The sequence below is a fragment of the Canis lupus genome, chromosome 20 (genome assembly GCF_003254725.2).
Source record: "Canis lupus dingo isolate Sandy chromosome 20, ASM325472v2, whole genome shotgun sequence".
Classification (NCBI taxonomy): Eukaryota; Metazoa; Chordata; class Mammalia; order Carnivora; family Canidae; genus Canis; species Canis lupus.
Window position 1 is genome coordinate 12,022,991 of NC_064262.1, and position 24,221 is coordinate 12,047,211.

At 34.3% G+C, this 24,221-nt stretch overlaps 2 long non-coding RNA genes across 10 annotated transcripts in view; one reads left to right on the top strand and one right to left on the bottom strand.

Moving 5' to 3' along the window:
- Window positions 1–24,221, bottom strand: part of LOC112662466 (uncharacterized) — a 99,216-nt gene that overhangs the window by 46,227 nt on the left and 28,768 nt on the right. The gene's annotated exons all lie outside the window — the stretch shown is intronic.
- LOC112662463 (uncharacterized) overlaps window positions 1–24,221 on the top strand; it is a 71,392-nt gene that overhangs the window by 16,707 nt on the left and 30,464 nt on the right. For 2 of the 5 annotated variants that reach the window (XR_004807508.2, XR_003138581.3), the window contains exons 2-4: window positions 7,322–7,408; window positions 8,195–8,291; window positions 10,647–10,712. This is a non-coding gene — a long non-coding RNA (uncharacterized LOC112662463). Of the gene's footprint in view, window positions 1–7,321; window positions 7,409–8,194; window positions 8,292–10,646; window positions 10,713–13,798; window positions 14,976–24,221 lie in introns of those variants that run through there. The other 3 variants (XR_004807509.2, XR_003138592.3, XR_007404226.1) reach the window with 2 other exon arrangements.

The window sequence follows — 24,221 nt, forward strand, 5'->3', positions numbered from 1 at the left end:
TATGAACAAAGTATAGGACAGACTTGCTATAAACAGATTTACAGATTGGATCTTAAAGAAGCAAGTTTCTTGGCCATGCAATCATTACAATATAAGAACTTATAAGTTCTAAATTTTACATATCAGGTTTTCTTAATATGGAACACAATAATACTGATGATATCATTTACATTTCTTTTTTTTTGTCATTTACATTTCTCACACAAATATTCAAATGGGGAGGTGAATTAAAGAGATTTTCTAAATGCTCTAAAATATCAGGACTTTTTAACATTTATAAGGTGCTGACCTTCATGAAGAAAGTGATCAGGGGTGCCTGCGTGGCTCAGTCAGTTGAACACCCAATTCTTGATTTTGACTTAGGTTATGATCTCAGGGTCATGAGATAGAGCCCTATGTTGGATTCTACACTGAGAGTGGAATCTGCTAGTCCCTTTCCCTCTGCTCCTCCCCTTTCTCTCTCTCTCTTTCTTTCTAATAAATAAATAAAGTCATTTTAAAAAATGAAGAAGAGAGTAACTGTGTGGGGCTTTTTTCTTCATTGAGACAGATTTGTCCTCAAAAGTAATTACTGAGCAAACAACTTAAGGATATTCAGGGTGGGATGCTGCCCTAATTCATGGAATTTCATCTAACCAGAATGTGTGTCTGTGTGTAAGATGTCAGTGCATCATATGCTATATTCTCTCTTTAGTTTTATCTGGGGCATGATGTCCACCTCCATACAGTAAAATAACGAGAAGAAAAGAAGTGATAATTTAGACCTCCCAGGAAAGAATGTGATACTTACTTTTCTTACAGGTTAAGTGCAGATTTCCTTCTACCTGGACATATTACAGTCAGAAAGGACAGAAAAAAATGTGAAGCACAATGGCACTGATGAAAATACCACTTAGGTTTCTCATTCAAATGTGTAAATTGTCTTTATTGAGGATCTTGACAAGGAGTTCTATTAAAAGAGGATCATTAGTGCTGAATACACATTACGTGCTCAATGTATTTGTTTTCTCATTGGTGTGATCGAATAGCTGTGGCATGTGCTTCTCCTATTCTGCTTTATTTTACCTATATGAACAAAGACTGACCTCCTCTAAGTAGTTTGTTTAAATATATAAAAACAATTAGAAAAAAAGAAATAGAGGAGAAATAAAAAGCAATTTGCTTTATCTGAGTAATTTCCAAAGAGTGATAACTTTGTATCCCCAGTGATTCACCAATTATTTTATGTGGAATGCAGGGAAACATTTTTTAATTTAATAATTCATTTTAATTATAGATTAGAAAAATATATAACAATATTCAGTACATATTACTGCAACTTCCTTTTAAAATAAGTTGATATAACTTAACTAAAAAAAATGGAACCAGCTTAAAGAAAAATACTGCCTTTGTAATATAGTTCAGGTGGTATGCAAAAATGATGATAATTATGGTGTTTGTATGTACTTGACCAAAGTTGGAAACACCAGGTTAGTGGAAACAAGCAAGGAAAGAGCAGGGCCCATACAATCATGATATTTAGATGAGATTTGGCCACAAATTTCCAGATTGTGTGCAACTAGAAGCAGAGCCCTTCAGATATTTAACAAACTTTTGAGATCATTGGATGTCTTTTTTGGCAACCTACAGAGAACTTCTTTCCATGAGAATGATTTCACCATGACATTCTCACACTGGCAAACAGTGTCTAGTACTTTTTTCATCACATCAAATTACCTCACTACTTCTTTCTACATAGAAGCAAGTAGAACAGTATTCTTGGAATCCAACAGGTGGCACTCTGAGGGAGACCACCAGGTAACTGACTTGGGGTGACATAGCTGCTGTCAGGGAAGTGAGGGCCAGACTCCTTTCCTTCTTTGAGGTGCCTCACTTGGCATAGGAGGTAAGGGATGCCCAAGGATAACCTGCAATAAAATCATTCCCTGGACCCCTGGGTGGCTCAGCAGTTGAGCGTCTGCCTTTGGCTCAGGGCCTGATTCCAGGATCCAGGATCGAGTCCTGCATTAGGCTCCCTGTGAGGAGCCTGCTTCTTGCTCTGCCTGTGTCTCTGCCTTGCTCTCTGTATGTGTCATGAATATATAAATAAAATCCTTTAAAAAAATAAAATCATTCCCTTTTTGTGATTTCAGATCAGGAGTGCTACAATAAATTCAAAGTCCCCTTCAGTGGAACTCCGTTGAACATTTAAACATGATATAGTTGCTTCCTTTGGATTTATCTCTTTTTTAAAGATTTTCCATTTATTTATTTGAGATAGAGAGTGAACAATCTGGAAGAGGGGCATAAGGGAGAGAGAGAGACAAGCAGACTCCATGCTAAATGCAGAGCCCAACTCAGGGCTTGATCTCAGGACTCTGAGATCATGACCTGAGTCAAAACCAAGAGTTGGATGCTTAACGAACTGTACCACCCAGGCACCCCATGGATCTGTCATTTTAAAGTGAATTATGTAATGTTATATAGATTCGCCATGTCTCAAAGAGGTGGATCCGGAGTCTAGATTTGTGCTGAAGAATATTTCAAGAATGTTGCTGGGCATATAAAGCAGATTAAATTCCTTGCTGGAGCTAAATAGTGCTTCTATATCAAAGACTTGTGGGTTTCCCCAAAGCCCCTCTTTACAGAAAAGGAAAAGTAAGAGAGTTTGGACAGCATTGTCTAATAAAGGCTGCCAATCAAGAGGACACTGGTGAACTCCTTATTCAAGAGTTAATGAGATATTTGCAAACTAATTCTGCATTTTTAATTAATTAAGGAGACTACAGCACAGCTGAGATAGAAATTATGAAGGAAATGCAGAATGTAATTCCACAGGAGAGGTAATTAGGAATTGTATTTATTATTTTGAGAATGGGAAACAGTGTAACTTGTTAAAGTAGAGGGCAAAAGTGTTTTTTTGTTTTGTTTTGTTTTGTTTAAGATTTTGTTTATTTATTCATGAGAGACACAGAGAGAGAGAGAGGCAGAGAGAAAAGCAGGCTCCTTGCAGGGAACCTGATGTGGGACTCAATCCTAGGACTCTAAGATCACACCCTGAGCCAAAGGCAGACACTTAACTGCTGAGCCACCCAGGAATCCCAGGGCAAAAGTTTCTAAACACAAGGAGATGACTCTTCAGTGGCTAAATCCTGAAGGACATTGCTTCTTTAACGTTCATGCTTTTATTATCTATCTATCTATCTATCTATCTATCTATCTATCTATCATCTATCTATTTATTTATATTTGTATGTTGTGTGTATTACATATGGTATTCTAAAAATGAAGTAAACTGGAGAGAAGAAAATACTAAGAAAATCACAAGGAAGAGAAAATATATGTATGGTACTGTCCGATATGGGAAAAAATCCACATGTAAGTGGACCCACACAGTGTTCAAACCTGTGTTGTTCTTTTTTTCTCCCCCCATGCTTTTAAAGCTATGTTCATCCTTTGGCATTAGAAACAGGGCTCTGAATGTCGACCAATATGCACTCAGTTAACTTGGTAAGCCTTATGTAGAAATTAGTTATGGGGCAGCCCTGGTGGCGCAGCGGTTTAGTGCCACCTGCAGCCCAGGGTGTGATCCTGGAGACCTGGAATCGAGTCCCACATCAGGCTACTTCCATGGAGCCTGCTTCTCCCTCTGCCTGTGTCTCTGCCTGCCTCTCTCTCTCTCTCTCTCTCTCTGTGTGTGTGTGTGTGTGTTTCTCATGAATAAATAAATAAGTCTTAAAAAAAAGAAATTAGTTATGTAGTGTGGAAGAAATGCCTCTATTTAACCCATTTTTTTTATTTTGGTGAACTATACTTTTTCACACTTTACCATTAACTATAAAGGCTACCTGTTTAATAACAATGCAGTTTTAATTATTTTACATGTTTTCACTATATAAAATAGAAATAAAGCACAGAATTCCAGTTTGGATCAGAGATTAAAATAAACTGTGAAGTCATAAATTACTCTAGGAGTTGACCTGTGGATTTTTGAAGGCACAAGCGGCCTGCCTTCTCTTATGCTCAAAAATGCCAGCCCAACCTAAGTCCATAACAAATTGGGTAAAAGTGTATCTGCTAGTGGGATATTTAGGTCAATCTTATCAATCCCCAAATATTTATTATCTTCAGTGGACCATTGGGTCCATTAGCACAAATCTTTCTCAGAAACAGTGAACCAATTTTTAATGGAATGCCTATACTGACTTGTTCATAGTGGTTATCTGGAGAAAACCATTAAAATTTTTCTGGGTCTGAAACTGATTTCTGTAGGAATGTGTGTTTGAATATACTGACAATGTCTTCTATCAGGGGGTAGGGAAAATTATAAGCCGGGTGCCATGAACTTGTCCTCTCTGTTCTAGCTAAGTCAATGATTCTCAACATTGGCAACACATTACCCTGGGCAGCTTTAAAAAATACTGATATCAGGCTGCCTGGGTGGCTCAGTGGTTGAACGTCTGCCTTTGGCTCAGGGTGTGATACCGGGATCCCAGGATCGAGTCCGCATTGGGCTCACTGCATGGAGCCTGCTTCTCCCTCTGCCTGTGTCTCTGCCTCTGTCTCCCATGAATAAATAAATAAAATCTTTTTAAAAAAAATACTGATACCTATTCTCTACCCTGAAAGATTCTGATTTGATTTTTCTAGATGCACCCAGATGTTAACACTTTTGTATAGCTTCCCAGGTAACTCCGATGTGCAGTAAGAGTGAGGAACCCCTGCTAAAGGACATACAGAGTTCAGAAAATCTCAAGTCTCCTGGGATCCATTTCTTAGCTTAGGTTTTACATGGTGTTTCCAGGAAGCTGGTCTTATTCTTTAACAGACCTGAGAGACCACTAAAAAATAACCATTTCTTTGAACCTAATAAATAGCATCTAACTCCTTTCGATGTATTTGCCATTAAAAGTCCTAAGAAAATACATGCTAGTTAGCAGACTCTGCATTTCCATGCGCCATCAACTCTCTTTTAAGTGACGCCAAAAGAGTCTTATTAGTGATTCATATTTTACACATTTATTAACCTGACTTGTAAAACAAGTAAGTGATAATTCTAAGTGATGATCATTTCAAAATGGTGGTGACACCTGAGTGCCTTTAATCTATTTTTTTAAATACACTTATTTAGCATTTACTCAATCTACTTTATTCTTCTGGGAATGCCACATCTCCAAAATAGCTTCCAGACTGTGTTAGGAAAATTTGAAATGATTTTAAAATAGACTTTCTCACTTCATGTGAAAATTGGATATTAAAATAGAAAAGGGAAAAGTAGGTTCCAACTGAAAGATGATTTTATTAGTCAATGAAACTGTGAAACTGTTTTCAAGTCTCAAATTTACTCAGACAATAATGTTTACTATTATATGAACTCTTCCCCTTCCTGGTCCCTTACCCCGCTGGAGTGCATTGCAGAAGGTATTATGGAGAGTAAGAAGATGCATCTCCATTCTTAGAGATGACTACAATCAGCATTGACTTTATACTTACCATGGATATATTTTACCCTTAGAGTTGTTTATGGTTCCTATTTCAGACCAAACATATAATAGGCACCTTCTATGTGCTTAACCTCATGCATGGTGCAGGGGATAGACAAATCAGTAAAACACAGCTACTATCCGTATGTAGCTTATAATCTTGCTCTTAAATTAATCCTGGCAAATGTCCATTTTTTTTTTTTTTTTTTTTGTTTTTCTGGCAAATGTCCATTAAAAATTACAACAAAACACCTGGTTTCCAGCACTGATGTGTGATCTATATTCAAAGTTATTCAGATTTGTGTGTAAATATAAAATCATTTGCATTTTTCAAGTTAAGAATATATAACAAAGATGCAAGATGGAAATTAATTGGGCAAAGAGGGAAGTCCTAGAATGATAGTGGTGGGGCTCTTGCAGATATAACCATCTAACCATTTAATAAAAATATGTTATTATATAGCCTCTTGACTAATAAAACATGTATTCACAAGAGGAGACCATAGAGCTGGGCCTATCATTTTGATAAGTTATTATCACAACAAGCATCTTTTTATATTAATCTTTATTTTGTAGGCAAAGAAACTGAACCTTAGAGAAGTTGGGTGATTTACTAACTTCATGATGTTAGGAAGCCTAGACTATAAACTTTACATTCTGAGCACTTTGTGTGGGCCTCTACTACATACTGCCTCCCCAAAGATGTACATAGGATACAGTACCTTGCTAAGCCTTCTAGCAAGAGCAACAATCATATTTTTTTTTACCCCATGCACCAATTTATACAGAATTTACATATACAGAAATTAAGATTATATTAGTGATATAGCAGCAGGAAAATAAGTACTTATCTCCAAATTTCCATAGGTTTGTATGTTTTATCTAAACTGTTATTTTTGCCTAGGCACTATTACATGTGCTAATAGGGGCATGCAGTTATTACCAGAAGTTGATTGATGGATAGCTTGGGAGATAATAACTTCCCTTCATGCTGAATTACTTATATTAGGTGGCCATTTATTCTAATATTCTAAATACCTACCATATAAAAATACATTAAATACCATAAATCTTTTATTAGTGTTTTTTTCCTCTTACATAAAAATTTTTTATTTTTGGAAACAAATGAGAAATGGGGTCTGGCCTTATAATTTTCCTGGACACCCAATGTAATAATAGCATAGACCACATTTGAATATATGCATATATTTAGATTTCATTTGCAGGGTAAAGTAACAAAATAAGAGTTTATTCCAAAAATTGCCCATTGCATAAGTATAAAAAGGGACTGCTATTACATAAGCAATATTACTATTTATAAAATAGTCTTAAAAGAAGTAGCATCAAAAAAGGTATTTAGTCTTCAAATGTTATCACTGAGTTTGGATGTTCAAAATCTGGCATGATGCTTCTTCACCAGTCAACACCAAGCAATGAGAAAAGCTACTACACCTCCCCACTAGTGCCAGGGAGGAACACACAAAAATAGAGAAAATAGTGCTACTCTTTTGAGGTGCCAATAACCATGTCAGTTAAACATAAAGCAAAAACAACAGCTAGTGATGACACTTGAAGATTTTCATTCTCCACTGGCAAGAAAAGGCCCACAATCCATAGGGACACAGGTGAGTTACTGGCTTCACCAAATTTATCTGTAGTAAAAAGCACACAAGTATAAGTGACATTGTGTCTTCATTCTAGCCCTAGATAAGAGATTTTTAAAGCATTAATGTATTTAATATTGTAATTTTCAATGAACCAAATGGATATGTTGCCTATTCTTAAATGCTCTCTAAAAATAATGAAATAGAAACATATTAAAGACATATTCTAATTATGTGTAATCTAAACTCCTGTAGGGCAAAAAAAGAAATCCTTTATCACCCACATTATCATGGGACATCAGAATGATCCATTCTGCAATCAACCTGGATTTTAATAATTGTGTAAGCTCATTCTTTTTGTCTTGTTAACAATGATATCTCATTTTAAAATACTGTTTGAGTTTTCTTATTAATTTTATTACATAATGTTTTATCTTCAGGAACCATAGTCTGGCAAGTATCTGGTCCACTGAGGGTGGTTAATAAATAGACATTGAATGAATCAGTAAATAAAGGAATACTGAATGAATCAATAAATTCTAAATCATTTTAACGAAAAGGATAGAATTAATTTAGCATCAAATTTTACCTATACTTGGGCAGCCCGGTTGGCTCAGCAGTTTAGCGCCACCTTCTGCCTATGGTGTGATCCTGGAGACCTGGGATCTAGTCCCATGTCGGGCTCCCTGCATGGAGCCTGCTCCTCCCTCTGCCTGTGTCTCTGCCTCTCTCTCTCTCTCTCTCTCTGTCTCTCATGAATAAATAGATAAAAAATCTTTTAAAAAAATTTTATCTATACTGATACCTATGAAAGTATACAAAACCTAAAAGCAAAAATAGTAATATAGTTTATTTTTAATTTAAATCAGTAAGTTTTTAGATTGCTAATGTAGAAAAAAAAACAAGTTTTCCAAGTGAAAGATTACTAGTTGCTTTTCCCTCATTTGTACTATATTCAAGATTATACCAAATGTAATATGTTTTATATGCATGTACATAAATATTATGTCTATAATATGCATATATCTATAATGCATGTATATTATATATATACGTTATATATATTATATGTTTTGTATATATGTAATATCTTATACTACTCATGATTTTGGCATATCATACCAATAGGACTTCAGAAGGAAGAGAGGAAGAGAAAAAGGGAGAATAGAAACAGTCTTTTTTTTTCCCTACTACCAGGAAGTATAGAAGAAAGACTGTTGAAGAGGTAAAGAAGGAAATTGCAAAGTTTAAAACAGAATCAATGCATATTACAGACTCACAAACATATGGGACAATTTTCAACTCTTAAAGCTTTTATTAGAGCTTACTCATCATTTTCTAATTCTTTGCCATGACATAAAAGGCTCTATTGAACTACCCTGCCATTTTCCCAGGCTCCATCTTACACGGCTCTCTCACTTGGCCCATATACTTTAGCCCCACGGGCTGTTCTGTCCCCCAGGCATATAGAAGTGACTGTTCTTTCTCATGTTAACTCTGAAATTTTACCTAAAGAGATGAAAAACCCTTTATAAAGTCCCTGCTGCTCATCCCCCTCCCACCTTCTCTGCATCCCCCTAACCTCACAACCTTTCTCTCAGGACTGGTTTCATGTTCTGTTATTGTCAACTTGAAATTTTCAATATATTTTCCTTATTAAGGGACCCCACATTTTCATGTTTCACTGGGCTCTCAAATTATGTAGCTAGTTCTACTTGCTAATATAATCACTTTTATTTTGGTCTTTAGATGTTTTATAATTATCTAAAATGTTATTTTTTATTTATTCTTGCCTGTACTAAAATACAAGCTCTATAATAGCAGAAACCATGTTTATCTGCAGAGCAGGAATGGAAAAAGTATTTTTAAATTAAAACAATTAAGAGAAGTTTGCTTTAGTTTGAATGTAATCTCTCTCCCCACACACCACCTTAACCTTAGAAATAGAAAGACAAAGACTGCACAAAATGCTTTCCATTGCTAAGTGTTAAAAGATTGGCTTTCCTCAGCTAAATGTGACAACAGAATTCAGATTTACAACCAACAAATTTAGTGCAAGATGGAAATGCAGTTCAAAATCTTCTAAGCCCCCCAAGATCAAAGGGGCAACTGAGTAATGCATAGGGCTCAGCAGTCCCCAGACACATGTAGCACTAAAAATATTATAAGGAATTACTAAGGAGTATCAGGCTGAAGATGTCTACAGTCTTACAAACACAGAAATAGGACAGTGTGAATGTGGGTTGGGAAAGTACCGTCAAGTAAGAATAATCAAAGGTAAGTTATTATAATTCCCAAACTCAAAGAAAGGAAACAATGGTTGGATCACTAAAGAACCAGTTCATTAATTTATTAGTGTGGGAGGAAAGCTAGTTCTCAAAACTAAAATGGAACTCTACTTCATACTATATGCCATAATAACTATGTATAATGTAGTTATTAAATAGTCTTAGTCTACATAGTAATTATGTGATCTTATAGTCTGCTTATTAAATACACTTATTAGAACCAAAATTAATGGCTACATATCTTACTCCTAAATTTTGAAGCCGAAGTAATGTTATACTCATTTGTAGAAGGACTGCCTATTTTCCCTTTCATTCCAGACCTACGACTAGGTCTTCAATTTCAGATCAAAACGAGTGCCTATGGACAAATTATACCCTGACTAATTTAACTATGTCTACTCCAGACAAATGTGTATGCATGTATTACTTTAATTAACATTAGAGTTCTTGGTTGTTGTAGTTTTTTTTTTTTTTTTTCCAGCTCACTTGGTTGACACAATCTGTAAGAAATGAATAATAACACCTGGCTACTGTGGGTCTACTGGTCTGTTCCTAACAGTGAGCTTGAGGCTGCCCATAAAGAAAGGAAAGAGTTTACAGAAAAAGTGGGAAACAGAGTAACATCCTCAGCTCAGCAAAGTGGCTAACCTTAGGTACAACTTAAGATGCATGAGCCTGTGCCAATGGATCTTTGTATAATGCCAAATGTTAGGAAATACTCTATTGACAGAGAGTTTCCATTTGTATTGATATCTTCCCAAATTGCAACTGACTACCAGCTATTCTATTGGCCCTTCAGAAATATTTCAATAGATGGATAAAGACATGGACAGGACATCAGTCCAATAAAATACCAGAAATTTGATACTAAACTGATAAATTGCAGATATTTCTTGTGACTGCTATCTACCTAGCCTACTGGTTCTATTTCTCTAGTAGAACAATGACTGTACCTTCAGGTAGCAAGCAGATGAGAAAGACATGCCTCATAAACACTAATCAAAAGAAATTAATTATAGAGCTATATTAATGTGGAACAAAATAGACTTCAAAACAAGAAATACTGTCACAGATAAAGAGTATATTTCAATATTACATGAGGGTGAATTTATCAGCAAGCTACAACAATCCCAAATGTTTATGTATTTAATAGCATAGTCTCAAAAGAAACAAAAGCATATAGAATTAGTAGACAAATAGACAAATTGATAACATAAATATTTGAAATATTAATAAGGATATAGAAGATGTACACAAAACTACTAACTAAATTATTTTAATTTATATTTTAGGACACTATGGCCAACAGCATGAAGATGCAAATCCTAGCCAGGTGCAGATAAGCAATATTCTACAAAGTAAGCCCAAATAAATTTTAATTAACTTAAAACATACAAACATGTTTTCTAATACAATAGAATTCAACTGAAATCAATAATAAAATAATAAATATAAATTAATCTAATGATAAATTAAGTGATATGCTTCTAAAAATCTCATAAATCAATGAAAAAAATCACAATGAAAATTAGAATGCATTTTGATCTGAAAATAATGAAAATATACTAAAATCTATGAACTATTCTGTTTGCTTTGGATACAGAAACCACAAAGAATGTTATTCTATTCTAATAATGAGGAAGTCAGATAATTTATAAAATCATAACCCTTTCTTAGACTATCAGAGAGCTAAAGTCATAAGACAAATGAGTGAACTGAATTATAGAGTGGCAAGTCCACCTGAAGAGACATAGAACAAATTATTTTATGTTTTCTAGAAAATGGAGCAGAAGGCAGCCATCCTGAAAGTGGGCAGCAAGAAAACAGTGACAGTTTTAACAATAGCAAAAACTCTTCCTACTTCCAGATGATATAATTATCATAAAATATATAGGAGTAAATCTAACAGAAAGCTGTCCAAAATTGCTTTACTGAAAACACAGAACAGTAATGAGAAAAAATTTTAAATACCTTTATCAACTTCACAGATTGGTAGAATTAATATTAATATAGATATTTTCCTAACATCGATTCATGGGTTGGTTCAGTGGAATCCCGGTCAAAAATTCAGTAACGTTTTGTTTTTTAAGAAATTGAGAAACTTACATCAAAACATGCACAGGTCCTAGTAGAACCAAATTTATTTAAAAATAGAAAATAAAAAATAAAACCAGATGACTTTACATAATACCAAAACAATTTAATAATAGACTGTAGATATAGATTAATAGAAAATAATAACTCCAGAAATAGACCCAAATGTATATATCAACTGATTTTTAACAAATGTGCCAAAGTAACTCAATATAAAAAGTAAAGACTTTCTAGCAAATTGTGCTAGATTAGCTGAATATACATATATTTAAAAATGAATGTAGACCTTTGCCTCATACCATGTAAAAATTAACAAAATGGATCATAGACCTATAGGTAAAACTTAGGACTAAAACTTCTATAATAAAATAGACAAAGTATTTGCAACTTTATAGAGTTTGCAATTTTCATTTTTATAGAACACATTTTAAAATCCAGAAAACATTAAAAATGAGAAATTAAACCATCAAAATTTTAAATGTTGCCTTGAAAAAAACAGCATTTAGGAAACAACAGGACAAGCCACAAATTGGAAGAAAACATTCATAACACATGTATCAGCTAGAGGATTATATCAAAAAAGTGTAAAATACTTGTAACTAAAAAACAAACAAACAAAAACATTTTTTAAAAAGGCAAAGATTTTAAAAAGGAACTTCATCAAAGACAGACAGATCCAGAGACAGAGTCAGAGGGACAGATGGAGAAAAGGGTAGAGATATTAATAGTCAATAAGTGCATGAAAAGATGCTACATCATTAGTCACTGGGGAAACGCAAATTAAATCTAAAATGACATGCCACTACATATCCATTAGACTATCACCTCCAGGATGAAGAAGGAAAAAAAATAAGTGTGTTTCATTTACATTTTAAAGAATCTTCTAGAAGTACTGCATTGCATATACTTTTGCTTACATCTTGAACAAAACTTAGTTGCATGAATATGTCAGCAGGAAGAGAGACTAGAAAATGCCATGTTTTGGGTGAACAAGTTCACAATAAGGAATAAGAGGAAAATGGACATTAAGAGAACTGGAGAACTCCCCAGTTATATAATTATTCCCAGATGTATGTGGATCATGCACTTTCATTTGTTTCAAAAATAATGTTTTGGAATGGCTTGAGCTTGCATTAGGCACAGTTTTGTTTGTTTGCTTTGTCAAATAGTCCTGTGAAATGATATATTACTGCATTTAAACAGCAGGTTTTTAAATAAAAAAGCAAAAGTACAGTGATTGGAGGGAGAAAGAGAGAAAAAAGAAACAGAACCTGCATTGGTTTTATTCTCTCATTCTATGGGACATGTGAAGTTTTATTTTTGTTGAAAATCAATCAATGTATCTGTGCTTTGTGTGAAAAACACCTTTCAAAGTAAAAATTGAGGGATCCCTGGGTGGCTCAGTGGTTTAGCGCCTGCCTTTGGCCCAGGGCATGATCCTGGAGTCCCGGGATCGAGTCCCGCGTCAGGCTCCTGGCGTGGAGTCTGCTTCTCCCTCTTCCTGTGTCTCTGCCTCTCTCTCTCTCTCTATGTCTATCATAAATAATAAATAAATAAAGTATTTAAAAAAACAAAAAACAAAAAAAAAACAAAGTAAAAATTGATTACAAGGTGTACATTGATTAACCTATCATAAGTGAAGAAAGAGTGACAAATCTGGCAATATCATTTATTGAACATAAATACGCAAAGATCAATTTTTATAAAGTCATTGACAAATTTGCAGAAATTATATCTCAAAAACTAAAATTATGATACTATTTATAAGTGCAAGGTAATACGAAATATAAGGTTTCCCCTTTTGAAAAAAACATGCTAACATCTCTTTTTTTTTCTTTTTCTTTTCTACTTTTTCTTTTTTTGTGGTTCATCATTGTGCAAGTTCAATCAAAAAATATTTCACTTTTTCTGGTCATTATTACTATTTGTTTCACTTAAGGTTATTATCCTTTCATAGGAAGAAGGAATATTAAAAATGATCTGTTCCGGTTGTCAAATCCATTAAGTATACCACTGATACATACAGAAGTGTCATGAGCTCCAGGTTTTATAATATGAGAAAATGGACTCTTTCTTCTTTGGCAGAAGTGGAATGGATATGAGGAAAATTCTCAGTTTAATTCCCAGTTTTGTCACTGAGTATGCAATCTCTGGGAATCCACTTACTGTTGTTGATCCTTTATTTACTCCTAATTAAAATTTGTATAATACCTCTTACTAAGTGGAGTGCTATAAAAATGTAACTAATTAATGCTATCAAAGTAGACCAAAATCATTAGAGAAATTGCAGAAAGAGCAAAGCATTACCTTTATTTTCATCTGTCTCAATCTCTTGTGTTTCCCTACACAGCTTGTTCTGATGGATTCTTTAACAAATTCAAAATTTGGCGAAAAATTGAAGAATCTATGTATGGTATACGAAAAGTATTAGTTCTCCAACTTGCTGCTTCAGATGTCCCTATATTCAGTTCTACCCACCACAATTGTAAAACAGCATGACTCACATGAACGCCCTCATGAGGGGAATTAAAGACAATTATAGTAACAAAGACACAGACAAAATCTGGAGACTGTCACATATGTAGACTAGTGGAAGGGATTAGAGCTAGATAGATCAAGATAGAACAAAGGCTTGTTTAGCTTAGTTTGGCTTTGCTTTGTTTTCCTTTGTTTGTTTCGCCATGTGTCAAATGTGAAGTGGTGCCATCTTGGAATTACTATGGCTTTTACTTCTCCCCTATTCCTATTTGTAACAGAGGTAGTGGTACCCTTGGTAGGCCAGTTCTTTGGTCTTGTTTGAGGAGATATTCCTGAAAACCTCACCTACAGCCTATTCTACTTGCCTTCCTAATTTTGTCAGTATCTAATTAATTCTCTGTTTCAAAAACATTTTTTTTTTCTGAAAGTAGCAAGAATGGATTCTGTTAGGTGCAACTAAATATAATGTTCAGTGTATGCAAACATCAGTAGCTGTTGCTTCTGTTAATACTACTATTAATTTACAGAAAGGAAGATTTTAGCTTGAAGAAAGAAATTTCAAACAATTAAATTAAAATGGAATGGGCTCCATATTGAGGTTGTGAGTTAACCTCCTCCAGAGGTTTCAAAACCATAGAGGCATAAAGAGATATAAAAGAAATTCCCCCATAAGGTATGAGGGCTTTTGCTGTAACCCCTCCCCCCCCGAAATTGCTTCTAGTGCTGAGATTTGGTAATTCTATTTTTAAAAGGTGCCACTAGTGAAACCCACAGGAACTGAAGGGGTGTGAAACATTTTATTCAGAGGCAGAAAGAGCGAAAATGAATCTCTTCTTCCCCTTTTGCTTCCAACCCATTATAACACTTGCTGATGAGGCTTCTCAACCTGCAGTTAGCAGCCAGCACATCACTGGGCATGATGCCTATTAGAGTAGCTAGGAAAATTGCTTTTCAACACTGATGTATTGCCTCCATCAGGATTTTGGTTAGTTCTACTATTTGAAAAAAAATTTTTAATTTTGTTTAAAAACATCACAAATACTATATGTTTTTATTATATAGATACATTAAATAAAATGAAACATGGTAAAATGTTTGATTTATTTTTATAAAACTTAATAGATGAAGTTATTTACATAGTATACATAAATGAGCACTACCATTACACTACAGTCAAAACTGTGGTAAATCACCCAAGGAAAATAAATCTCAAATTAACAATATTCCAATTAGCCAGAATGTCCTCCATTAACTGGAATACCTTCTCAAATCGCCATGTTGGACTAAGAAGTAAGTCATTATGAAAATAGATCATATATATGTTAGTTCTTGGAAATCACTGTAAATCTCCACAATTTCTCAAAGTTTGGCATTTATAGTTATTTGTCATATATTATAAACACCAAGAAAAACTCTCCAGACATACTTTGAGTTCTATAATAGTTAAACTCACAAGATTATATTTATTAATAAGAGTTGAAACAAGGGAGGATTTCTAATATTTTGATTTCCAATAGAATGTACCATTCCCTGAGCATTCATGATAGTGTTTTGTGGAAGATGACATGGGTCCTGGTTTCAGCTGCTTATGTCTGTGGCAGTAGGACTACTCAGCATCTTCCTGGGGGAAAGAGATAACCTTTTTACTTCATCTGTACAGACTCTCTTCTGGATTCTCTTCTGTCTCTCTGGAATTTTCCCTTGCCGTCTCTCCTATTCTACTCTCTTTAATTCTGACCATAAGTGGACCTTTCCCAGTCCAAATATCCCAAATCCCAATTACTCTGCCAAGAAACAGATACTCTTTTCCTTTTGCCCTGGAGATTTGGCTGCCCTGTTAGTCACCACATCCCAGGGTGAAACTGATCATTTCCTCATTACTGTGTTGCTTCAATTGCCCTGTGTCTGTTAGTGGCACCATTGTTCAGTAATTAAGCCTAGCAATGTCCTTAAAACTTGCCTGGCACATAGTGAGCACTAAAAACTGTTAGCCATTTGTTAATATTGTTGTCAAGTCCTCAGATCTCCATTTTTTTGGTCTTTGAGTCATTAGGCTCCTGATTCTTCCTTCCAAACATCAGTGGACAAGGGTTTTGGATACTATTACTTACTTACTTGTTTCTTAATTACCATCTTTCTGTACCCTTGGATTAGAACTATAATTATCTCTCACTGCTAAAAGAAACCATAACACTAACACACGAATGGTTGTAGCTAAAATTTATATCTATATATAAATACATACATAATATAGATAATAAATATGCGTTAAATATATCTGCATTTATAAATACCTATGTAAGACACTCTGTAAAGCACCTTATTTATTGATTTTAGTCAGGATTATGCTCAGTTGTGTGTAACAAACCCAACTAAATGAAATATGGGCGTATTTCTTTTATATGACAAAAAGCTTTGGAAGTGCTAATCCAGGTCATTCTAGTTAGCCAAGACAGTCCTCAAACATCCAAGTTCTTTCTGTACCACTATCTTTAAAATGTGGCTTTTCTCCTCACACAGAAAAAAAGACTATTCAAGGTCTGGGGATCATTTGGCATTTGCGGCATAAAGAAAATGAAGAGGGAAAGTCAAAATGTATATGTCAATGGAGTCTTTTGCTTACTATGTTTCATTTATCAGCAAATGAATAGCTTTCCCAGAAGTCACATTTAGTAGTATCTCACAATTCTTTGGCCATACTGCATCAAATGGCTACCACTACGTGCAAATAAGCAAATTGATGAAGTAGTCTAAGAACATTGCTGCCTCCTCCCACCCTCAAGTGTATTAGAAAGGCAATACTGGGGAATCGATGTTGATTGGGCAACAAATAGAATCTGCCCAATCATTTAATCCTCATAGCAGTGCTATTAGATGGACATTCTTATATCCCCATTATCAGAGAAACAAATGAAGGCTTAGAAAATTAAGTAACTTCCCCACAGCAAGAACATTTATCAGGTAGGTATTACTATATTCCTGTTTGTAGATGAGGGAGTTGAGTATCAGAAAATTGAAGTACCTTGTCCAGAAGTCAGGAGACAAGCCTGACATATGTAACTACAGAGTCACTCAATAATTCTAGACCTAATACCAGGACAATTACTATGGTCTTCTTGTCCCCACTGTCTCTTTTCCTATGTCCTCCAGGTAGATAAATCATTCTACCGTATACTTTTGGTATACTTTAGATATGTGTCTTCGATCTGCTCGTATACTTCCATTAGCATTTCAGCAGATGCTTTTTTGAGGTTCTGTATCACAACCCTAGGCTCATTCTTGATTCCAAACTCAGATGTAATAGAAGGCTCATGTGAATTCTGACAGCATCTCCACCATAAACACCTACTACATATTTCTGCTTCTTGTCTTTAGAACTTTCTCCAAAACCTCAGGAGCTTGCTTATTCCATGCACATGGAAAAATGAGGATTAGCACTGCTACAACCTGTAAATGATGGTGAAACTGAATTAGTAGATAAATGCTCCAGCCTGACTCTTTTTAAAGAGATGATTCCTTTTCCTTTTTTTTTTTTTTTTTTTTTAAAGATTTTATGTATTTATTTGACAGAGAGAGAGCAAGAGAGCACAAGCTGGGGGAGCAGCAGGAGGAGAAGGAGAAGCAGGCTCCCGGCCAAGCAGGAAACTGATGTGGGGCTTGATCCCAGGACCCTGGGATCATGACCTGGGCCAAAGGCAGATGCTTAACTGACTAAGCCACCCAGGCACCCCTACAGAAACGATTCTAAGGCAAATTTTATATGAAGTAGTTATAAGAACATTCCTTTGGTGGGTGTCCTTGGGAGTGTAGCTTGCAGACCTTCAACTACAAGGGACATCATTGAATGAAGATCTAGGCTGCGGGGCTCTGAAATCTACCTCCATATACACACTGAAGCCATGCTGCTCCCATCTAAGGACTGGCAAATCTGCTCCTTGAGAATCCTTTGATGGACAACTTTGACTCTAGCACTTCCCACTGCCCTTTTGAAATTTCTGTGGACTATGTGGCAGTCTGGGATGATTTACCCCCCTCATTTTATCTCAAGACCTTTCCCATAATAGTGTTTTCATATTTAACATAGTCCTGGGATCTCCTTCTTGGAGGACCCAGATTGACACAGCTCCTCAATTCGTCCCTATTGGGATTGCCCACAGCAGTAACCAGTTCAATAATGCACTTGCTATTGGCTACTCTTCCTTTCTTGTCCTTCTTTCCTGATCCCTCACTTTTGTTTCCTGGGATCACCTCCCAGATAAACAAATTGCAATCCCTAAGGCTCTACTTGTGGGGATACCTAACCTAAAACGAACTTCTTTCTAGAGAATAACATTACTATCCGAATTTCTTAGACATTCAGAGTCTGCCACAATTTGTCCTGAAACTACTATTCTTTCTTTCCATTTATTTCCTACCCTAGCATCCAGATACTTCTCTTATTCTCAATTCCCCTGCACCCTTTCCTAAGTACATAGGTTTGTATCATTTTGAAATACAGTATGCCAGTTTCCATCATCATCTGGTACCCTGGTACAGTATCATTGCTCATCAATATTCATTCCTCTTCTAAAAGGGAAGACTGTACATCCCACCTTTTCAACTATGGCATGACCATCTGATTTTCATAAATAAAATATAAAAGAGTAAAATATAAAAGAATTGATGAGTATCACTCTAGGTAGAAGCTTTAAGAGCCAGAACCTACTTTACTAGGCTCTCTTTTTTTCTCTTCTGTAAAGACACATAATATTGAGAATTTCTGTTGTTTCAGGACCCAGTAGGAAAATGATGTGAGTAGAATTGCATCTGAACTATACTGTACATGAAACACAAGTGAGAAATAAAGATTTGTTTTCATAAGCTACTGATATTGGGGATCATTTATTACTGAAGAAAACTTAGACTGTTGTGACAGATACATAATATTCTATATTAAGCTGGATAGAACTTTACAGACTCAGTGATCCACCTGTCTCCCATAAGATACTTGGAATATATGGCCCCAGTTTTTCCTATATCATTTTTAATTTCCTAAGTTCTTTGAAGACCTTATGCCCATTTGCAGCCCATCTGGTTTTCTTCTGATACTGTAGCTCTGGCATGATGACATTTCATTCAGCTTCAAATATTTATTCTAAAAACTTAAGGTCAAATGGTTTTTATAAATAGGCTTTATCTTATTACATTTTGGTACAGAACAACTTTATCTCAATTGTATTCTGGCTATAATCAGACTTGTCAAAATGGAAGCAAATACTTTGTTTTGAGGAAAATTTTCAGATACTGAAAATTTATTTATTGGTCCAGGAGATGTTTGCAAGGAATGAGTGATGTATTCAATGGAATAAATCAGTGGGTTAATTAGGGATTTATTCCTTAACTGCAGTGGCACCCAAAGTCACAAAAATAGGCTAATGAATGATTATAGAAATTGTTTCTGAAACACATGTTCACATCTCAGTGTTAAATGCTAATAATTATATTAGAAATGTAAACATAGAAATGGATCAGAAAGCAAAAATACAGTATTATTTTTTGTTGCTTACAACTGATGTATGTAATATATTACAGTCTAACCTTAATCATTCATTGTTTCTGGAGTATCATTTTAGATTTCCATTTTGTTCTTTTTGTTTTCATTTTAAGAGCAAAGTGCTAAGAAAAGCAGAATGCGTTTTTTAAGAAAACATGTTTAACTGCCAAAAAGAAACATAAGTACTTTAAAATATGAATGTACAGGATGACTCATGTGCCAAGTGTGTGTGTGTGTTTTAACCTGCCCTCTACAAGAGAAGTAGCCCATATGAAAGTGAACTTTGTAGGGTCAGAGTCAATCAGTACTCACTATAAAAAATATTCCCATGTACTTCATGCATTTTCTTACAAATCATCTGCTAGTTCTTTACCCTGTTGTTGCCTAGGCTCCATCTATCAGAGTTTTGTCATAATTTCTGTGAAAGCATTGCAATTCACAGTAAATATTTTGCTCATAGATTATAATAAGAAGCCAACTGTCAGCGAAAAATATTGTAATAAAACAACTCCTGTGCTTATGGCAATTTTGAGTTTTATTTAAAAGTGCTGACTTATAGATAATCATTCAGTCAACACTAATCAAGTTCTCAGTATATGTAAAACACCAGAATAGACACTGTCAGGAGATACAAAACTTCGTGAAAAATTGATAGTCTAACTAATGGGGAATGCCTAACACATCAATATGAAAAATGCATGAGAACATATGGTACTTTTATACAGGTGACCTTTGAACAACATGGGTTTGAATTATGAGGGTTCACTTATATGTGGGGTTTTTGTTTTTGTTTTTGTTTTTTTATTTTGATAGATAAAGTATAGTACTGTAAATATATTTTGCTTATGATTTTCTAAATAAAATTTTCTTTAGCTTACTTATATAACACTATATTATATAATACATATAGCATATACAATATGTGTTAATTAACTTTCTGTAATTGGTAAGGCTTCTGGTTAACAACAGGCTATTAGTTAAATTTGGGGGGATTTAAAAGTTATATATGGATTTTCAACTATGCACTGGTGGGAGGGTGGGGGATAGTGAGTGCCAGTACCCATAATCCCCACATTGCTCCAGGGTCAGCTGTATGCATACAGACACATATATGCAAACAAGCATATATAAGTATGACTATACATATGGATAATATGTATGTATGTATAACCTTTCTACATGCTGAAAATTTACTGTCTGAAGTAATAAATCAGTTATTCAAACCATTACTTGTATTTCACTGTTCTTTCTAAAAGGGTGCTTGGCATATAGAGCTTGACACTCAGTAAATTTTAATTTAAAAATAAGTTGGTGAATTAGACCTTAAAAGATAGAGACCAATTTTACAGTTCTCTCAGCAGATTGCACTTCTAAGCTTTATATATTTGATCCTCTATATTATTAGCCAGATGTGGCTTGGGTGACTCTAGGCTATTTTAAAAAATTAATTCCAACCTCCAAGAAAAAAGAGTTACATCACTAAGCATGTTTGCAAGAATACATTCTGATGATTATTCCAAATATTCCAAAAGATTTCAAGCATCAGGCAGAAGTGCTGTAATAAGTGTTTAGAACTCTGAAATGTTATATGAAAAGGGATCCATTTCCAAAATGTTATATGAAAAAGGACCCATTTCTATTGGCATAAGTAAATTCTGGCATGTTTATCATTCATGCAGATCACAAATTCTGATTATCAGTTGTAATTGTCTAATAATATGGCCTGCCCAATAGAAAGGGGTTTTGCGCAATTTAATATAAAGCACCATGGATTAAATCTATGTAACAAATTATTTAAAATACTCTAGGAAACAGAAAAGGGTCACTAATCATTTAAAAGATACTTTCACTGAAAACAAACTACATGCTCCAGATTCTGGAAATGCAAATTTGAAAGTTGATGCAGAAAAAAAAAGGAAACAAAAAAGTTTCTTGGCCTAAACTCTAAAGAAAAGTTAAAGTTAGGAAAAGGTAAGGGATTCCCACTACTATTGATGGTGGAGTAGTTTATTACAGATCAATTCTCCTACTAAGAACTAAAAAATTACCCAAAAACTGTTTTTGAATGTGTTAAAAAGTGTTGGAGAGCTAGCAAGGTAACCAAGACTTTAGGACTTTGCATTACAGACAAAAGAAAAGTACACAGTCAGTAGATATATGACATTTTTTGTCCTTCGGGGCATTTGCCAATATGTAAGTGGCACAGAGCGGAGACCCAAGGAAGTAGAGTAAAAGGCAGTGGAAAATGATCTGGAAAGTGAAGCAGAACTTTCTAGAAGCTCACAAAGCTGGGAAAACAAGAATTGGAATTCAGGGCCAAGCAAGAAGGAGGGGTCTGATGAGGATCTAGAGTTTTAATTAGAATCCTAAAAAGACCATTCCATAGGAGTAAGAGTGAACAAGTTAATTCGATTAGTTAACATGAAGACTGAAATTTCATTCAAACAAGCTCAATCCCAAACTGGATTATATGTTCTGTTTCTGGTTTAACTGACTGTCAAAAAGCAAAATAAATTCTCCCTGGAAGAAAATAGTATCAGCCAGAGCTTCAGACAATCACAATTTTTCACAGGCAATACCTGTCATTCAGTCAAAAGTTATTAGCCCTGACAAGAGACAGGGCCAAATAATACCAAAAACAAGAGGAAGAGAAAACAGACAATAGATACAAATCCTTAGAAGATTACAATATTGACTTTAAAATAGTTATAATTAATATGTTCAGTAAAATAGATGGAGAATTTCCCCAGAAAAATAGTATTCATAAAGAAGAATTAAATGGAAATAACAGAACATAAAAACCTAACTGTTGATGTGAAGAATGAAATAGAAATGAATAAAAACCTTCATCACAGCAGAAAAAGATTTATTAACTATAATTTATCAATAATAAAATATCCACCCTGAATGAGTAAAGAATAGGAAATAGAGAAATGAGTGTAAGAGACATACAAGAAATGCTGAAAATGTCTAACATACAGATGACAAGTCTCAAAAGGAATGGAGAAAGAGTGGTCTGGAAACAGTATTTGAGAATTTCCCCGAACTTATGAAGATATCAAGTTAAAGATCCAAGCAGCTATACAAACCTCACACAGGATTTAAAAAAAAAAAAAAGTTTAGGTCAGTATATTATAACTCCAATTACTGAAAATTATAGATGAGTGGTAGACAGGCTATTCCTATAAAGGGGCAGATAGAAAATATCTTAGTCTTCGAGGGCCATTCTGTCCCTTTTGCAACAATTCAACTCTGCTGTAAGCAGCCATAAGTGACATGTAAACAAATAGACATAGTTATGTTCCAATAAAACTTTATAAAAACAGTCAGTGGCCCAGATTTGCTATTGAAACCATAATTTGCTACAGACAAAAGGAGATTTTAAAAGTAGCGAGAGAGGAAAAAAAAAAGTAGCGAGAGAGGAAAAAAAAAGTAGTGAGAGAAAAGAAAACATCACTTTTAACAAAGCAACAACACTGATAGTTGAGTTCTCAACAGAAGTGGTGAAAGCTGCAAGGCAGTGATACTGCATCTATAATTTACTGAGAGAAAATAATTGCCCAATTTCCAATCCAGTCTTAAGGGTTATGAACTATCTCTCCAAAAAGAAGGCAAACTAAAGATATTTCCAACCAAACAAAAGTTGTTTGTTAACAGAAGAATTTCACTAAAAGAAATACTAAGGAGAATAGTTCAGGTAGAAGTAAAATGATCCCAGACAGAAGATAAAAGGAAGACATAAAATTACTGAGCAAGATAAATATGTAGCTAAATCCAAATGGACCCTTATTATAAATAATTGAGTATGTCTTACCGTGACTAAACTATGTACAAAATTAAAATTCAAGTCAAAAATAACCAAGGCACTAGACAATAGAATTAAGTATTCCAAATATGATAGAATTGTCTGGGAATTGGTAAAAATCTTCCTGTATTTTGCTTTCAATTAAATCTAAGACACATGTTGTAATCTCTGGGATACCCAGTAAAATAAGAGTAAAAGGACTTTGTAACTACCCAACAGAGAAGAAAATGAAATATTTTTTAAAAATTCTCAGATAAAAGAAGACAATATACAAAAAAGAAGAAAAGAATGTAAACCAGGAGAAAACAAATGTAAAAAGAGTAAAATGGTAGAGTTAAATTCACTTAAATTATATTACATCAAATGTAATAGATAAACTATTCCAGAAGTAAAAAGAGACAAAGATGGCCAGTGTGGATAAAAAGCTAAAACTCTAATACCTTAAATATAGGATGCAGGAGATAAAAAGTAAAAGAATGGAAAAACAAGAATGGAAAAAGACTTGTCATGCAAATACTAACCTAAATATAGGTGGCATAGAAACATTAAAATCACACAAATTAGACTTTAAGGCAGAAAATATTACATGAGATAACAAAGAGCATTTCATATTGATGTACATATTGATAAAGAGAACTATAAAAACTTAAATGTCACTTGTGGGCACCAAAATATATGCATAGCCTAAAAATAAGTAGAGCAAAAATAAAAGAAATGAAGGAGACAAGAGATGAAACTATAATCAGAGTATGAGACTTTTGCTCATATTTTTTGATAATTTTAGAATAAATAAACAAAAGTAAAGACAAAATATGTGTAGATGATATCAAACAACTAGCAATACAGAAAATTGCATTTAATGATGAAAGTGCACATTTCTTTCTGTACCTACAAAAATTTACATTATGCTAAACCAGAAAATTTCCACTGAGATTTCTTCTTTGACTCAAGTAATTT